This window comes from Helianthus annuus, chromosome 2 (genome assembly GCF_002127325.2).
Source record: "Helianthus annuus cultivar XRQ/B chromosome 2, HanXRQr2.0-SUNRISE, whole genome shotgun sequence".
In the NCBI taxonomy this organism is placed as follows: Eukaryota; Viridiplantae; Streptophyta; class Magnoliopsida; order Asterales; family Asteraceae; genus Helianthus; species Helianthus annuus.
This window is the reverse complement of record NC_035434.2, coordinates 123535445-123549945: the sequence shown is the minus strand read 5'-3', so window position 1 is coordinate 123549945 and position 14501 is coordinate 123535445.

Here is a 14501-nt window from a genome sequence, read left to right as displayed (position 1 = left end):
ATAGATTGTCCAGGAGAAATCCATAACAACTAAAATTACCGGATATTTATCATTATGTCCCATACCATAATATATCAAATAAAAGCAGTTATTACAGACATTGTTTTCTCGAAGACAGATCAATTGTTCCGACAACTCAGATTCAAAATAGATAAATTGTTTTCGGTTTGTTTCTAGACTCCTCCCTACTGGATTCCACTAAAGCAGGTAAGCACAACATCCTAAGCATTCAAACACCTATCACATACATTAAAATAGAGGTCAATACACATAGTGTAAAGGTGAGCATACAAGTTTGATATTAATAATAGAGTTCGAGATAGTTTACGCATAACCAGCATGTAACATGTACAAAGTGAAGGAAAGTAGGTTATCGACAGAGAAATATGCACAGACGTGACTGCGAGTTGTAGAATGCGCAACACATATCCCCACTAGGGCATGTGAAGTAAAGCCCTTAACAACCCCTGTCCACGACAGGTGCTCAGTCCAAACTATAGTACTATCGTTGCTAAGGTGTCAGGCAACAATCGTTGTGTTAACATAACATACAAGCATTCATCAAATAACACGTAGCATGCAATAACGGTCAGCGTATAAATAGTGTTGCGTTGTGTGTAGATTGTGATTTAGAATAAGTAACGTATGTAACACCCAAAAGTGCGTAAAGCAAAAAGGGTTCGAGTATACTCATAGATTGTGTTTAACAAGTAAACACTCTCTTGGATTGAAGGGGCGCTAAGAGAGATTAGCCTGAACAGTTAACGATAGCATAAACGATAAGCGGCGGGTAAAACGGTGCAAAATACCAAGTGTCAGATGGTAATCCTATCGGATGGCTAGTCGATCGGATGTCCAGTCGATTGGATGTTAATCCGTTCGGATGGTCATCCGATCGGATGGTCATTCGATTGGATTGACATCTTGTTTGGTAAGGATCTGCTTGTGTATGATGGCTTTGAGGTTTTCGTTGTAGCATTTTGAAAATAGAGAAGTATCTCTACTCTTCAGGTGGATCGTTCGAACGGTCGTTCGATCGGATAACAATCCGATTGGTAGGACACTTAATGAGAACAAGTTCACAGCAGGGTTGTCATTCGATCGGATAGCAATCCGATCGGGTGGCAATCAATTAGTTACTGCTATGCATTGAACATGTTGAAAATTGTTTAAGTGTTGAAAAGTTGGAGATGAAAGTTTAAGTGTGGGACCAAGTGTAAGCCAATCGGATGGCTGTCCGATCGGACGACAATCCATCCCAACGCCCTGATCATCTTTGACACTTGAATGTTTTGATAGTTTGCAGTTTTGATCGAGACGGTGTGATAACGTGCTAAACAACAGAAACCCCACCTTGAACTAAGTGAGCCGGGTTGCGAATGCGATTGCGATGCGATAAGCGAATAAGCGATAAAATATGTGATAAATAGCGATTAAACCTCGATTATTGACATGTAGTCCACATAATACAACTAATGCGATAAAATAAATAAATTATCTACAAGTCAAAGAAGTCAAAACAGGAGTTGAGCAAGGAGTGACAGATCGCAATTAGAAATCTTTTCTTCCTTTGACTTCAATCTTGACTTTGACTTTGACTTTGACTTTCGAAACACGGGGTGTTACAGCCTCCCCCACTTAAGGGAATTTCGTCCCGAAATTAGGCTTTAGCTATAACAAACAATTGCGGGTACTTCGCCTTCATGTCACTTTCGAGTTCCAAGGTGGACTCTGCGCCTCGTTTGCCTTCCCAGCGAACCTTTACAATGGGAATGCGTGAGTGCCTGAGCTTCTTGGTTTCTCAGTCCATGATCTCGACTGGCTTCTCCACGAAGTGTAATGTTTCGTTCAGTTGGAGATCCTCGAGAGGAACTTGTAAATCATGCTCAGCCAGACACTTTCTAAGGTTCGAAACATGGAAAGTCGGGTGGACGTTGCTAAGTTCCTCCGGTAGTTCGAGTCTGTAGGCCACTTTGCCGATCCTTTCCAAAATCTTAAAGGGTCCAACATATCGAGGCGCGAGCTTTCCTTTCTTGCCGAATCTGACCACACCCTTCCAATGTGATACCTTCAGGAGCACGTGATCGCCAACGTCAAATTCAAGGGGCTAGCGTCGTCTATCGGCGTAACTTTTCTGACAACTCCGAGCTTTCAGCAGATTGTCTCGAATTTGGAGGATTTTGTCAGTCGTTTCTTGCAGTAGCTCAGGACCGGTTATTTGCGAGTCTCCGATCTCATGCCACACAATCGGCGATCGACATTTCCTTCCGTACAATGCCTCAAACGGTGCCATTTGTATACTAGAATGATAACTGTTATTGTACGAGAATTCGACTAAAGGTAAGTATGTGTCCCAATTACCACCGAAATCTATGACACACGAACGGAGCATGTCTTCAAGGGTACGAATCGTTCTTTCAGTCTGACCGTCGGTTTAGGGATAGAATGCGGTACTTAGATTAAGTGTAGTACCGAGAGCAGATTGAAACGTTTCCCATAGACGCGAGGTAAACTGACCATCACGGTCAGAGATGATGTCGCGAGGCGTCCCATGTTGACAAATGATCTTGTTGGTGTAGATTCGAGCTAACTTCTTTACCTTGTAGTCTTCTCGTATTGGCAGAAAATGAGCAGATTTAGTCAACGGTCAACGACAATCCAGATGCTGTCGTGACCTGATGGCGTGCGTGAAAGTTTCGTTATGAAGTCCATGGCTATACTCTCCCATTTCCACATGGGAATCTCGGGTTGGACGAGTAAGCTATAGGGTCTTTGGTGCTCGGCCTTGACTTTCGAGCAAGTCAGGCACCTCGAAACATAGAGAGCGATATCTTTTTTCATGCCCGGCCACCAGTACTTGTAGCGAAGGTCCTGGTACATTTTATCGGCACCGGGATGAATAGAATATTGAGACTTGTGGGCTTCGTCCATCAGAATCTGTCGTAAATCGGTCCGCTTAGGGATCCAGATTTGGTCCAGATAATGGAATATCCCATTCGACTTATTCACTAGTTGGGCTCCATCGTTGAGAATCCTTTCCTTCTTCAAAGTGTGTTCGGTAAAGCAAGCATGTTGGGCTTCGCGGATAAGAGTTTCGAGATGATGCAGGGCATGAACATTACGAACACTATGCAAATAGCTTTGTCTACTGAGGGCGTCGGCAACGACATTTTCTTTGCCAGGTGATAACGAATCTCACAGTCGTAATCATTGAGAAGTTCCACCCATCGACGTTAACGCATATTCAGTTCTTTTTGGCTGAAAATGTGTTGTAGGCTCCTATGGTCGGTGAAGACCGTACACTTTGTACCATAAAGTTAGTGTCGCCAAATCTTCAACGTAAAAACAATTGCGCCTAGCTCGAGGTCATGGGTTGTATAGTTATTCTCGTGGATCTTGAGCTGACGAGACGCGTAAGCGATAACCTTGTCTCGTTGCATGAGAACACAACCAAGACCAAGGTTCGAGGCATCACAATAGACAACAAAGTCATCGTTTCCATCGGGTAAAGCAAGGACGGGAGCATTGCAAAGCATGTGCTTGAGGGTTTGAAAGGCAGTCTCTTGTCAAGTTCCCCAAACAAAAGGCTTGTCTTTGTGCGTGAGAGAAGTAAGCGGCACGACGATTTTAGAGAATCCTTCGATAAATCGGCGATAATAGCCCGCTAGTCCGGGGAAAGAACGGACTTCAGACTGGTTCTTAGGTGTAACCCAACTCTTAACAGCTTCGATCTTCGCGAGGTCGATGTGAATATCTTGACTATTGACAATGTGACCGAGGAATTGAACCTCCTCTAGCCAGAATTCACACTTGGAGAATTTGGCGTAGAGTCGATTCCCTTGGAGTAACTCGAGAACCAAACGTAGATGTTGTGCGTGTTCGGCTTTCGACTTGGAATAGATCAGGATATCATCGATGAACACGATGACGAAGCGGTCAAGAAATGGTTTACACACGTGATTCGTCAGATCTATGAAGACCGCGGGTGCGCTGGTTAAACCAAAAGGCATAACAACGAACTCATAGTGGCCGTTACAAGTGCGAAAAGCGGTTTTGGGTATATCCTCCTCTTGAATGCGTAATTGGTGATAGCCTCAGCGTAGATCGATCTTCGAGAAACACATAGCACCTCGTAACTGATCAAACAAATCATCGATTCGAGGCAACGGATAGCGATTTTTGATTGTCAGCTTATTCAGTTCCCTATAATCGATGCGCATCCGGAACGACCCGTCCTTCTTTTTTTACGAAAAGGACTGGTGCGTGATGTGCGTGTAGTGTAATATATTTTTGGTGTATATTTTAAGCCCTTTTACACTTTTTAGCCAAGTTTTAAATTTATAAAACACGATATTTACTAACACTTAAACACACATATTGGCAAGTGCACCCATCGTGGGCGTAGTATAGTGTTGGTAAGATACCGAGGTCGTCCAAGGACACAAGAGCTTTTAGTACCGGTTTATCCTCAACGTCTAATCAAATCAAAAGTTAGAAAAAGGTTTTTAAACTAGAAAAATAAAACTAACTAAAATGCTGAAAAATAAAATAAAAGTAAAAACAGATAGACAAGATGAATCACTTGGATTCGACTCGTGTGTAGTGTAACCTTTGATTATTTCCGCACTTTTGCACTTTTTAAGAGATTATCTTAGTTATTGGAGTAGGCCCCTCTTTTGAAGGTGACGTTACCCTCAACCCAGTAGTTTGAGTCAGCAAGGATACAATCCTAAAGGGTCGGATTATTGAAAGATAATTAATCAAGTTATTAATGCATAATGTGGTAGGCCCCTCTTTTGAAGGTGACGTTACCCTCGACTAAGTAGTCTGAGTCAGCAGGGATACAGTCCTAAGTAACCGGGTTAGAGTTTTAATAGTAGCTTACTTATGAGGGGATCAAAGAGTTTGGACCCCCGCCATCCAATACCGGTGGGTATTGAAGGAAGTCCTACTAAATTTGACCCAGGTCCTTTGCAGGATCTATACACTGAACAATGGCAAGACTCTTACCAAACCGTTCCCTTAACCCCCGACCAGGTAGCCAACATATCTCCATATAGACCGTGGAGATATGAATGGTGAAAATCTTTTATTTTATATAGACAGTAAAATAATGCCAAGACACCACGGACAAACGATAAGGAAGAATCACCTTCAACATAAGAAACTAGTTATTAAAGTCATTAATACATAACCAAATAAAAAGTGCGAAAAGATTAAAAATAAAAAGTATTACACTAAACACTTGTCTTTACCAAGTGATGTAAGAGACTTAGGCAAACATGGCCTTTGATTGTCAAGAACTCTTACGATCAATCTTGGATCACGAGACAACTCACACACTCTATGATGGATGAGGGATGATGGTGGTGGATGATGGTGTTGTGATGGTGGTGGGTGAAGTGTGAGAGAGGTGGTATGCCAAGGGATGGTTTGCAAATGAGCCAAGCACCCCTATTCATAGCCTGAACAGCAGCTCGGGCACGGCCCCGTGTCTATTGGGCACGGCCCCGTGTCCATCCTCATTCTCTTTCTTCATTAATTGCAGTTTGTCTGCATTAGTTGACCACGCCCCCGTATCCGCTGGGCACGACCCCGTGTGCAGAAGCGTATATGTAATATCAAGATTTCCTCAGATTATGCGAATCTTAGAGTTGACCACGGCACCATGTTCCCTGGGCACGCCCCCGTGGTGGGTGATAGAAGCTTCTATAGCTTTGTCTTTTCTGCTGACACTTGGGCATGCCCCCGTGCTCACTGAGCACGGGGCGTGTTCAGCCTTCTGTTCTCTTGTTTTGCTTGGGAAGATGCTGTCGGGAGGTCGGGCATGCCACGTTTTTTCCTTTTCTTGTATTTATGTTAGATTTAGCTGTCTTTTTGCTTCTTTTGTTCATTTGAGCTCATTTAATCCTGAAAATACAAAAGGAAGACAAAAACACACTTTTTACAACATTAGTACTAAAAAAAGGTTAGTTTTATGCCACAATTGATGTAATTTATATGTTGCATTTTGTGCACATCAAATATCCCCACACTTGAATCTTTGCTTGTCCTCAAGCAAAACTCTTTATAATGTGGCTTTTCACTCCCGAATGGAATGGGTATAAGAGAAGGTTTTTGGGCTTGTCATAGAGTGTCGGGATTTCCAAGATTCTTTATTAAGTTTTATTTTTATTTATTTACAATCCTATTCGTCATGATTTATTTAAAACATTACATAAGATAAATTACTTATTAGGGCATAGCATGCCTTTTTAAAATTCCATTTATATACAAGTTCACATACCTCACGATGGATCACTCAACACTCGGCCGAAGATGTATTTTAGTGAATCACTCGAGAGCGGCATGGAACTTATTCCTACCATAAGTTTGCCAAGCAATCAATCCTCCTCCTTTTTAACTATACACCTTTGTAAATATCAATAGGACTTTTTGGGTGAAGGGTTAGGCTTGGGCTAAAGGTGGGTGGTTGGGTTAGTGGTTAGAAAAAGGGCGAAAAGCGTAAAAAGCATCGGTTTTTGGAAGACTTTTTATTTTTCATAACTTTTTATTTTGATGAAGCATTTCTTTCAAACAAAGTTATTTTTGATAAACTTGTTTGTTTATTTCTTTTGGCTTCATTATCATTTTTTTTAAACAAGTCATAAGAAAAACCGAGCTTTATTACTAAAATAAATGGTTTAAAATGAAAAAGGGTTTAGGTGGGTAAAAAGGGTGTTTGTTTTGGGTTAAGAAATGAAAAAGGTTTAGGCTCAAAGGGGTTAACTAGGGGGATTTTGGGTGGGTGGTAAAAAAAAAGAAAAATAATGGTGTAGAAATAAAAAAGGGTTAGTCCTAATGTCTCCATCATTTACTTACTTGGGTTTAAGTTGGTAAGGACCGGGAATGTATCGTCATGGCAAGTTCTAGAGTCGTAAGAACCAAGCGGCTATTCACACAAGAAACAAAAAATGAGCATTTAGTTTAAAGATATGTATTTGTATGCTCAAATAAGGCTCAAAACTCACTTTTTGTGGGAATGGGTTTTTATGTGATCAAGTATATATAATCAAATTTTAACTAAACTTGTCATGCCGTTTCATAATTTTCTTATATTGGTTTTTTTATCACGACGCTATCGGTTGTAAATTTGTAAAAATATAACCTTTTTAGAACTTGAAATTCCCAAATTAAACCTAGATAAGTAAAAAATGAAAATTTTTGAAAAAATTTGGGGTGATTAGCGGTTCCAATCGATTTTTGTGTAAGGCTTGTTAATTAGGACTTGCAAGATTCAAGGTTTTAGCATCCCCCCACACTTAAATTACACATTGTCTTTAATGTGTCCCAAAAATAAGTTTTTAGGTTGATTGAATATGTAAAAAGGTGTGAAAAAGCAAAATTTTATGTTACTGGGCGTCTGGACACGTCCCCGTATTGGATGAACACGACCCCGTGGTCAGATTGCCAGTAACGAAAACTTACAGAAGGTGGACACGGGGGTGTGTTGGCTGGGCACGGCCCCGCGTCTAGCAAAAAATCTGCAGAATTAAACAAACAGCAGGTCTGGGGAAGTGGGCACGGGGGCGTGTTGGCTGGACACGACCCCGTGTAGACAATCTGCAAAGGTGAAAAACAGGTTTCTGGCTTCGGTTTTCTTGTCCCGGCTTTAGTAGTACTAATATTTAGTACCCTAAGCCTCGTATGTACCTGTCTTATCAATAAACATTACACCAAACCACAACATTCACTCTAAATTACCATAGTTTAATCATCCAAACCACAAAGTTAACTCACTGAGCACGGGGCGTGTTCAACATTCTGTTATCTTGTTTTGCTTGGGAAGATGCTGTCGGGAGGTCAGGCATGCCACGTTTGTTCCTTTTCTTGTATTTATGTTAGATTTAGCTGTCTTTTGGCTTCTTTTGTTCATTTGAGCTCATTTAATCCTAAAAATACAAAAGGAAGACAAAACACACTTTTTCCAACATTAGTACTAAAAAGGGTTAGTTTTATGCCACAATTGATGTTATTTATATGTTGCATTTTGTGCACATCAGTGCGCCCCAAGGAGAGGTGCTAGGGCGAATAAAGCCTTTATCAAGCAATAACTGGAGCTGACTGGAGAGTTCGCGCATTTCGGAGGGGGCGAGACGATAAGGTGCTTTAGCAACATGATTTGCTACAGGAATGAGGTCGATACGAAAGTCGATATCATGACTCGGCGGCAATCCGGGTAGCTCATCAGGAAATACGAGAGGAAAATCACGAACAACGGGAACATTGTTTACTCCAGGATTACCTTTCTTTTTCTCCTCTGCTACTACAATGTTTGCCAAGAAAGCTCTGTATTCCTTGCGGAGATACTTGCTAGGTTGGACACATGACATGAGTTGGAGTTTCTTCGACGCGACATCACCATAGACACACAATAAATCACCATTAGCGAGCGAGAAGCGAATCATCTTATCGAAACAAACAACTTCAGCACGATTTTCCCGAAGGAAATCCATGCCTACTATGACGTCAAAACTACCGAGCTACATCGGAATAAGGTCGATAGGAAAGACGTGATTGTTGAGTTCGAGAGCACAATCACGAAGAACAGAATTGACAGCGACGGTTCTTCCAGTGGCAACTTCAACATCGAATGACGAAGGGAGATGGGCGCGCTTACGATTAAGGAACTTTTTGAATTCTAACGACATAAAACAGTTATTGGCTCTAGTATCAAATAAACATGAAGCATATATACCATTCACATGGAACGTGCCATTGACCACATTGGTATCGGCTTGAGCTTGGCGGACATTGATGTTGAAAGTTCATTCGCGTGCTACTTGCTGCTGCTGCTGTTGTTGCTGGGGCTGCTGCTGTTGTGGCTCTTGCTTCACCACTCGGTTCTGGCATATGTTCGAGAAGTGGTTGGGATCACCACAAGCGAAGCAAGCTCTAGCGTGGATCGCAGGGGCAGGAGCCACTTGTTGGCCTTGAGGAGCAGGAAGTAGAACTTGTTGAGCAGGAGCTGGAGCTTGGCGAGGACCTGTACGGCAGTTGGCAGTGAAATGGTCGTACATGTTGCAATGCACACAGTATCTGCAGGCGATTCCCACTGGGTGATGATAGGTGCATGTAGGGCAAGCAGGGTGTGGACCAGTGTAAGCACGCTTGGCCAGCGGTGCTTGAGTAACTAGTGTAGTGACTTGGCAGTGTTGAGGCTGCTGGTGAGCTGGTACAACTTGGAGCGGGGCAACAGTGGTGACAGCGCAATTCTTGCTACTGTTGTTGTTGTTCTTCCTCTTGTGACGAGAGGACTTTGAAGACTGCGATGCGGCGGCGGTTTCAGCGGCTGCAGCGGTGGTGGCTTGATGTAGATTCTTGGAAGCTTTATCCCAATATCCAGCTTTGACTCACTTGTCGTTGATCTCAGCAGCGAGTAGAAAAGTTTCCTCGATAGTTGGCGTCTTGGCAGCTTGGACGAAATCAGCCACACAATCCGGAAGTGCACAGATGTATTTCTTGATGGTGATTTCGGGCGTAGTAACTTGCCCAGGGCAGATTATGCTGAGCTGCTTGAAGCGAGCCGTCAAAGCAGCGTTGTCACCATCTTTCTACTTCAGATGCCAGAACTCGTCCTCCAACTTTTGGAGCTCATGAGGAGGGCATAACTCTTTTATCATCAGGTCCTTCAACTCATCCCAAATTAATCCATAAGCTGCGTCGTTTCCTCTCTTGTTTCTCTCGGCCGTCCACCAGTCTAAAGCGTGGGACTGGAAGACGCCGGTGGCGTTAACAGTTTGGAGGTTGTCAGGATAGTTGCTCTGACGCAGGGTGACCTCAATCGAATCGAACCATTGAAACATGGTCGTAGGACCATCTTTGCTGGTGAAGTCTTTCGGACCGCAAGCTTTGAACTGCTTGAAGCTAAAAGCAGACTTTGGCGAATCTGTCCGGGATTCTTCAGATGATTTGCTAGCGTTTTCATTCAATTCACTGACGATCTGGGGGATGACTTTTGCTATCTGTTTAGCGACCAGAGAGGCGATGCGTTTGTCATTGTGGTTGCGGCACGCTTATCGTGAGTGAAAATATCCAAATGACGATATTGTCTGCAATAGACAGCGCCACAAATTCAAAACGCTATTTCGATTAATCCTAACATAGTCTAGCGAAACACCAAAAGCTACCTTATATAAAGCACAGGAACACGTCTACCATACAAGCACATAATCACAAAATCACATAATCATAAAACACATAAGCACGTAGGAGCACATAAGTCACAGAAGCACATAAGCACATAAGCACAGGAAGCAGTCAGAATACAGAAACCTATCATTCAAGGCCGCGCGTTCGAGAATAGCGATTGCGATTGACGAGTACACAGCGAGTAGTATAGCATAACGAGTAATATAGCATGCGATCATCCACAAGTAGCAACGATTTGTTAACGTGTTGAGATAGATGTGCAGTGCGATTTGTGTGTGTTGATCAAAGCGAGTAACGGAAAGCGTAACAATTACCAAAATCGGAACATATAAGTAGGTGAAACCACATAAAACACATAAAGTTCATGTAAAATCGACAAATATCAGAGTCAGCAGTTGCAGGCTCAGAATCGAAACATATAAAATCGGCGATTGCGAGCTTGAAATAGAATATGGATTGTCTCAGGCTGATAGACATTGACTACCCAAAGTGATTCGACTATTCACAGGAACTTTTGGCACACACTTTGGCTTTCAAGGCTGTGCTCTTGCCTCGACTTTGGGTGATTGGCACGCATCCTTCCAGTTACAGTGGTACTTCAAGTCGTTGGAGTCCGTCGAGACTTCGGTGAGAGTGTTGTAAAAACCACAATGAGAACGGAACAAGTCGTCAAGGTTCGGGTTTCACTCCCGGCTTAACAGCTTAGTTCCTGCTTTGATAAAATAGAGAAGAAAATCTTCGTTGAAGTGCGGATTTCACTCCTGATTCAACGCAAATTCTCCCGTTTATAGATAAAACGCGGGTCGAACAGGCGACTTAATCGAGAGTTTACGGGTTTCACCTTTAATCTCGATCCAATCACTGGTTCATCAATGCAGTGCGACTACCTTAGGAAAGGCAGTGTGATAGCATAGCGTGAGTGCAAGGCGATCGAGAAATAGCATTAAGCTTGTGCGGGACCCCTAACGGGTTCGCACAAAGCGGTCTGTTGGTACTTAGACTATAGACTAGGTCGTTTCTAAGACACCGACCCGGACTAGATCGAGTCTTGTCTAATTCCCTATAGTTATGGCTCTGATACCAATCTGTCACACCCCAACCGATGACGGAAACATCGGGGCATGGCACTGAGCGAAACAGATTGTCCATGAGAAATCCATAACAACTAAAATTACCGGATATTTATCATTATGTCCCATACCATAATATATCAAATAAAAGCAGTTATTACAGACATTGTTTTCTCGAAGACAGATCAATTGTTCCGATAACTCAGATTCAAAATAGATAAATTGTTTTCGATTTGTTTCTAGACTCCTCCCTACTTGATTCCACTAAAGCAGGTAAGCACAACATCCTAAGCATTCAAACACCTGTCACATACATTAAAATAGAGGTCAATACACATAGTGTAAAGGTGAGCATACAAGTTTGATATTAATAATAGAGCTCGAAATAGTTTACGCATAACTAGCATGTAACATGTACAAAGTGAAGGCAAGTAGGTTATCGATAGAGAAATATGCACAGACGTGACTGCGAGTTATAGAATGCGTAACACATATCCCCACTGGGACATGCGAAGTAAAGCCCTTAACAACCCCTGTCCACGACAGGTGCTGAGTCCAAACTATAGTACTATCGTTGCTAAGGTGTGATGTATTGTAAAATACATCCTTATTCGCGTTCGTTTTAGTAGTTAGATATTTGTTTTTTCGTTCGTTTTTAGCATAGAATGTACATACTATTGATATTTTGTGATTTCCAGGTTTTTACAGCCAAAAGGAGCAGAAACGAGTCAAATCCTGGAAAGGCGAAAGGCTGGAACGGAAATCGAGAGTTCGGGAAAGGAAACGAATCGAAAAATTTATGTTATGTTTTTGAAATTGTAGCCTTGAAACCGGCCGTGTAAGCTTAGGCTTTTTTGTGTTACGCGGGCCGCGAGAAAAGTGAATACGTGCAGCCCACTCAACAGGCAACGGCTAGTAGGTTTTTGAAGGTTATAAACATCATCATCATCAACAGTCGATAGGAGGATACGAATCTGAGTTCTTGGGGCGATAATCAGAGGCTGTTGAAGATCTTGAGAGCGTTTTGAAGCACAGAATCATCCGGGTATACTCCAGGGGCGTTCGAGAGTGAAGACTACGGGTTTTACTATCCTAATCTTTCGTTCTTCGTTCATTTTTATGTGTAACACGATGAATTCAGATCTATTTATGATTTTGTTTATGTTCTTGATCATGTTTTCTAGATAAAAAATCTTTAACTACCTAGGCTAATGACAATAGTTTAATAAAGTTTGGATTTTTATTCGGTTCTTGGCATGGTTTATGGATCTTTCTTGTATTGTAAAAGCTATGGACTTTTAACTTGGTGTATATGCATGCTTGATATTTGTTTTACTACTGTTCATTGCTTCGTATGATCCTTGCTGACGGTCTTTATCACATAATAGGGTTGTGCTAGGGTTCTTGATTTAGGTGAGTGTCTATATCACATAATAGATCATTAATTCTTGTCGCTGTGAGGCTCGAGGGTATTAATAGGTCTCGGTTTGGTTTATAGTTAGGTCTAAGAATTGGTCTAGTCCTTAAACATTCTCTTGTCTATTAAACCAAGATTAAAAACCATAGTTGCCTTAGACTTTCGCGCTGTGAGGTAGATCGTCTTAATTAGACACTTTCAAGAAACTAGAGGACTGTGAGGAAATCTAGTAAACCGGTAAGCGTAACAGCCTAGGTAGTGCCACAAGAATCACCTTGAGAGGGATTGAGGGGCTTAGTTGGTATCTTAATAGGTTTAGCATTTAAAGATCCTGGTTCCATACCACAAAATTATCGAGTAGAAATCCATTTTGAATTAAACTTGCGTCTAGCCTAGGTAGCCTTCATCGCCTTTGGTCAAAGTCTTCGTCCACATTCGTGTTTAGCCTTTTCTTTGATTTTTCTAGTTTAATATTTTATTATATTTTTAGGATATTTAGAAAACCCCCCATCAAATAAACAATTAGCTAAAGTCCGTGTCAGCCTAAGTCTAGATAGAGTCATTAGCATAATTTATTAGAGTCTCTTGGGTTCGATACTCGGACTTCCTTAGGCTGTACTGCATCGATCGGTACACTTGCCGGTCGTGTGGTTTAGGGTTTAGAGAGTCTTAGTTTTATAAATTTAAAGCTTAGAGAGTCTAGTTTAGGGTTTAATTTAGTTAATTTAATTAAACCACTTTTAGCACATCAAGTTTTTGGCGCCGTTGCCGGGGACTCTTCGGCGATTGCGTTAATTACTTTGTTTGGACTTACTTGACATATTACGTGCTATTTGTTTGTTCGTTGAGTCGTAGGAGTCTAGTTATATAAAAAAAAATCAAAAAATATTTGCTTTAGTGTCTTTTATAGTTTGTCGAGTCATTCGTTAGAGTCTTCTTACTTGTTTGCATTCGGTTTGTGTAGTTGATGCCCCATACACGCTCGCAGGGTCCACCACCGCTTCCGTTTGCGATCAAGTCTTCCGTCTCATCTTCTGCACTCGAGGTAAGTTCTTCTAACTTACCTTCGTTTTCGCATTCCACCCCTGATCTCGATTTTCCACTTTCACCAAAGATATCACCCCACGTTTCCCCACCACCCTCCCGTTCTCGTACACCTAGTCCTCCACCCGCTATGGCAAACCGCACCATTTACCAGCAGGCTACCACCGGTTTCACCGGTGCTACATCACCCATCACCCTTCCGAACATCGCGAATGATCGGTCCTGGCAGATTCCTTCTTACATCATGACCGCCATCACCAATTCATGTTAGTTCCATGGTTGCGACGACGAGGATGCGCCCGCTCATATCAATCGCATCACTCGCCTTTGTATCACCTTCTCCATCGAGGGGGTGAACCTCGATGCTCGATACCTTCAGGTCTTTCCATTCTCACTCGCTGGACGCGCAGCCTTCTGGTTCGATTCTCAGCCCGCAGGCACTTTCACTACTTGGGCAGGTCTTCGTGATGCGTTCTTAGCCAAGTACTTTCCCCCAGCCAAGGCGTCTTGCCTTCGTGATCAGATTCACTCCTTCCACATGGAGCCTGATGAGCCGTACCACTTAGCTTGGGAGCGTTTTCAGACCTTGATCTCTCGTTGTTCTCAGCATGGTTTGTCTGACTGGGCGTTAGTTGAAAAATTCTACAATGGTCTTACTCTGAGATTAGAGCTCGTTTCGATACTTTAGCTGGAGGGCAGCTTATGGGTAAAAAGACAGTGAATGAGTGTAACGATTTGTTTGAGAGTTTTGCTCACTCTGATATGGATTACGGCACTAC